This window comes from Linepithema humile, chromosome 3 (assembly GCF_040581485.1).
Source record: "Linepithema humile isolate Giens D197 chromosome 3, Lhum_UNIL_v1.0, whole genome shotgun sequence".
NCBI lineage: Eukaryota > Metazoa > Arthropoda > Insecta > Hymenoptera > Formicidae > Linepithema > Linepithema humile.
The window spans coordinates 26,026,406-26,032,405 of record NC_090130.1 but is presented as its reverse complement, the minus strand read 5'-3'; positions in this window follow the sequence as shown (position 1 = coordinate 26,032,405).

The following is a 6,000-nucleotide window of genomic DNA, read 5'->3' as shown; positions in this document are numbered from 1 at the left end:
TTGGACTTAGACGGATATTTCAAACTAAATTTTTTTACTTAACCTTGTACTTAATCTCGACAAATCGAGATAGATTTCAACCTGAGGGTAATCGATACATTTTTGTCACTATGATACAAATAAAATAAACAGTGACTGAAAAGACTGTCGTAAATTTAATTTATTTTTCTTTGTTCTTCTTTGCAAATAGCAATATGACTGTTCCGATCAGCTTGGACAATTTAATGTCCGCACTGTTTTTATTTAATGCAAGGCACAGACAATGAATAAAATTGCTGATTCACAATAAGTTTATTTGTGTCACTTATAGTACATGAGTAATCACTTCTCCTCAAAATATGTTATTGCGAGGACAACGCCTAGGGGTTAACCTGAGGTTACCCTGAGTCCCCGATTGTATCGAATAATATTGTAAGGACAAAGCCTAGGGATGAGCCTAAACTCACCCTGAGTCCTCGGCTATACCGACCCGTAAAATCAAACTGTTTCCACCGGACTTGTAACGTACTCGTATAATTCTCGTATTCGTATCATTTTCGTACTCGTATAAGACTGACTGTTCACTTCAAGAGCTACTAGGCGAATATTGAAAAACGGAAAAATGCGCGCCGCCACCAAGAGATCTTAGGACCTCCTCTAATTTGATCCAATTGGTGGTTATCAGTCTAAGATGCCGCGATTCGTCGATGTCGCATATGAAAAGTGGTGGATTAAGGCAATGGCGGATCAAAGTCACGGCGGTTCTAACGCGCTAGAACAAAGACGCGGCATATCAAAGACGCCGCTATGTAAACATCATACTTATATTAAGAGATTTACAAGCCGGTATCGGAAACGTGTTTTATAAGAATATATATTATTCATTTGTCGGTTTAACCATCTGTCATGCATGACATTTTATAGCGCTTATATAACAATGACAACTAAAGTTATCTGTAACAAGTTAAATCATTTTAATGAAAATGATCATTTCTTCCTAAATCCCACCTAAAAATAATAGAGACAGTAATTACTCTGAAATTAAAACTAATGTGTTGTTAACAAAACGTGACTGTCAAGCGTCACGTTATGTTGCGTTGCACTGTCCTTGCTATCTGCCCGTTGTACCAGACTCGTGCGTGTGGAAGAGAGAGAAAAGAGAGTAGCAAACTATTGTTAATTATATCACAAACACTATGCTTCGGACAAATTTGTTGCCGAAAGAAAAATCATCTTAGAAATCGCCGAAGAATATGACATTTGAAAGACATCAGATTTTTTTGTATTATCCGGTATATCTTTTTATGATATTTTCAAATTGCTTTTAAATTGCGTGTTTTAACATAATTCCAATCATTATACACTAAAACAATTAAATAGTCGTATCTTTTACGCAGAATTTATTTATTAATTCAATACTAATAAAACAATTTGTACTTTCTAATTTTATAAATGTATTTAAATACAACGAAAATGTACAAATAACTTTATAATTAATTATAATATGTGCTGTATATTGTTACGCCCGCAGAACGAAATATCACACGCGTCAACGGAACTCGCGGAAAAATAAGTAAAACAACACAACACTTTATAAGAGAGAACACTTTAATTATAAACACTCAACAAATAGTAACCGAGAATACAATTTAAATATCAGAGCTGTCATATACGTCTGCCCGAGCAGACAGCTACCGAAGATATGACAGCTTGTTTACAAACTGTCATAGAGACTCTTTAAACCGCTAATCAATATCGTCTTGATAACAAATATAAGAAAAACTCTTGTTATTTACAAATGCCATATGGCTTTAACTTTATAGTGACCGATCGATATTATCGATCGGTCCGTCAGCTGTAACACACAGCATCAGTGGCGAAAAGCACAGGCGTAACAATATGTTTTAGCTATTATAGGTTTTATTTTTCCAACGTAGTGCTAAGAATGCATAATTTATAACATACGCTTTAGACTTATGCCATACGCAAATGTAAATATTAATTTAAAAGTGCATTCGGGGCACTGTTTTCTTTTCTTCTTGTCTCTCCAATTATTTATTCATTTCTTACAGTCTAGTCAGTCATTACGTGACATAATATTATTATAAAAAGTTATGTATAAATTTAATAAAATTATTTATTTAAACCCACATAATTAATTTTCGATTATATTAAAAATAACACAAAAATGACATTATCTGTAAATTTATAATTTCGAAAGTTTATATAATGATTAATTATTATAATATAAAAATTATAATATATAAAAACTGAAAAATTATTATAATATAAAAAGCGAGCATGATTTGCCACCACAACACAGCAACAAAAATGCAGTAGAAATGCAATCGTCAATGCTATGTTATCTTTAATTATATTCTAATCAAAATAAATTTAAACTTAAACATTTATTAAAATTAATTATATCTATCGTACTATAATACAAGAAATATATCTTTGTAATATAATGTTCTTGTTCATATTACATCTGTGTTGATGATATCAAGAATTTAAAAAATGGTAATTACACTCGTAAAATTATAATAGTGCCTTTTTGCAGATACAATAAAGAATACGATAAATTCTTTTCGCTGTCAGAAACGTAAATGTCTCTGCTTATATTTTCTCTCGAAATATATTTTAATTACAAATGTATTATTTATTAATAAACTTGTCTGATTTTTTCATTGTAGCAATAGAAAACTCACTGTCTTCAAATTTATGGGGTATGTATAAAATAATGTTTATTTAAGTTTATAAATATATGTGCTACATATATTATTTTTGTTATGCTTTTGTTATCATAAAAAACTAAAATAAGTTTGATTTTTGTCAACAGAGTATTGCACATTAATTTATATTAAAATTCACTTATAAAATGCGTAGTTAAGAAACTTGCAAGAAATTACGTCATACTTTACATAAATTAATAAACATTACACAATTGCATGCGAATAATCAGTGACGTATATCCTTCGTTTCTTATCTATTTTTGCATGTCTGATATCATGTATATTACAATACTATACAATGATATGCATTTACAATGTTGCCACAATTTATATATTTTATGCCCCAATAAATGCAGTTTGCAGCAGTTATATAGAAAGAATAATTAACATAATAATTGTTATATGTAAGTAAATAAAAAAAAAGCATTACCCAAATATAATATTTTAAATTATTACGTGAGAAATTGTAGATAGCATATACGTTATATATAACATTTTGCAATAATATACTATAGCACAGCAATAGTTTTTGTGTAAATTAAGAACATGTTTTCCTTACTTTTACTTATATGTATGTCACAAATACAAACAATATTGCTTATTAATATGTATATAGTATTATTGTAATAGTATATATATGTATATAGTATTATTTCTGGTTCATGCATTATTAGCTAATCATTGGTGTATTTTCACTCGATAAATGTGTGATATGCACTACACTGCAGCAATATAACTTAAAATACGAAACTGCTATTGACTATATTACATTTGTATCGATTGTATAAAAAATTCCAAAAGTGGTAATACATTCAAAATTTGACATAGTGCATTTTTAAAAATGCAATAAAAACTCATTACATTTTTTCAACTGCGTTAAGTGAAAATATCTTTTCTTGTATTTTCTTTAAAATTAAAATTCTTGAAATTGACATCTAAAATTAAAATTAAAATTATGTAATTACGAGCTTTTTGTTAGTTTATTCTGTTGAGGCAACAGAGAGCACACTCTCACTAATATTTATGTTGTCTATAATAATCTACAAATCGTACTCCCAAATTTCTTTTAAGTTGCGTGTATCATAACATAATTCAAAATAATATTTCAAAAGAATTATATTAAATAGTATTTAATATGTAGAATTTGTTTCTTTACTTTAATTAAACAATTTGTATCTTTATTTTTTAAATCTATTTAAAATTGATTTTTAAAAAATTCAAAAAATATATTGAAATTTATGTAACTTTTATAATTAAAATATTATGTAACTTTTATAATTAAAATATACACTGTACTTGTTCTTTTTATTACAAATTTGCTAACGTAGCAAGCTTATATAAATATGTGATTTATTTTAGCATAGTTCACGTATTAATCATAAAAATTTACTTTAGATTAATAATTTATACTTTAAACTTTGCTACCGAGGATATCATGATTTACGTAAATTAGTGAATATTAAATAATGACAAAACTCATTATTTAATATCTCCAAGGTCATTTATGTCGCACATCCGTCTTTCGTCAAGCATTTTTAATATGTTTCGTATGTTCTGCGGTGTTATAGAAACGTTAGATGCAATGTTTCCCAAATAATAGATTTAAAATTTTATGGTTTTAAAATTTTAACAAAATTGTTCAAAAAATATAAAAATATGCACGCGCGCACGCACGCACGCACGCACACGCACGCACAATATGTTATTTTAAATAGTATTTATTACTTTATGTAATATTTAGTATTTAATTTTAATCTTATGTTGTTCAAAAAGTTTTTTACATTTCCTCTGTAAGAGATTATATAAATCTGAATAAAAATAAATAATTTTTTAAATAACAAAATACTATTTTATACACAGTTAAGCCAAATATTATATTTCACATTAATGTATACTACAAACAACAATTAAGAAAAATTATTAAAAAGAAGTAATTTTCAATGCATTGTAACCCCGCGAAATTTTATATTATTTTTGTGCTCTTGGATTCTTGTTCCCAACTGTCTTTTTGTCTGCCCTATGTATTTGGCACCACACTCTTTGCACGAAATCTGATCGACTACACCGCTATGTGATATTGTATCTAGATTGTCTTTGTGAGTCCTAATGAATTTCCTTGAGTCATCTGCGCGAGTAAAGGATAATTTGAAACCAAATCTTTTTATCTGCAAGAATTTTTCGGATATAAATCTCACACACGGTATCGTGAAGAATTTCTCTCTCTCAGAATTTTCACCCTCCCAACCGTTCCTATCACCACCCCTTTTGTGAAATTTGTATTTAAGTCCATCTTTTATGATATTAAATATGAATGTGATTCGGTATCCATTTTTTAATAGAATTTGCACAATCTCTGTCAAATTCTTTTGGTGAGGTGAGATAGTGAGATGGCTTTATCTATTAAACTCATAATCACGTTTTTTTTTGCGTAATCGGATGTTGAGAAAAAAAATTTTAAATACTTCCCAAAAATGGATTTTTTATACCAGTCAAATATAATGCACTTATCGTTGACAATCAACTTCACATCCAGAAAATTCAAATGACCTCCCTCATCTATTACTATTGTAAATTGTATTCTTTCATAATATAAAATAAAAATCTGTAACATTAGATCCATATAATTTCTCGGAGGAGCTAGGATTATATCCTCCACATATTAGAGGTAAAACGATGGATGAAATGTGAGCTTATTTATCGCTCTCTCCTCTATGTCGCATAGAGTAATGTCAGCAATGATGGGTGAGAGAGGACAGCCTGTAGGACTCCAAAAAGTTGGTTTATAAATGTGACCATCAAATCTAAAATATGTGGAACTTAATAAGAATCTAATGGCGCATGTAAATTTATCTTGAGAAAATGCTGTGTTCTTTGAAATAAGATTCCAATTTTTTTGATACCAGAAATTGCAAGTTCAGTCGGAACATTAGTGAATAATGACACCATATCGACATTTGACCACAATCACATTACATTTTTAGTTTAATTTTATCTCAACAATACACAATAACATTGTTAGCTAAAAAATTTATTTTTATGTATCCATCATACTTCATCAGCCGAAATTGTTAGAAACTAAAAAATCAATCAGTTCTACCGCAATAAATAATCGAAAAATCTCTAAAAACAGTTTTTATTATTTTTGCAGCACTATAAGTGTTATTACCTACCATTTTAAACAAAAAATGGAAAATTTTTTTTAATGAAAATACCGACATTAACATTATTCAAAGCGTATCACGGTTATACGATCAAACATTATTCAAAGCGTATCACGGTTATACGATCA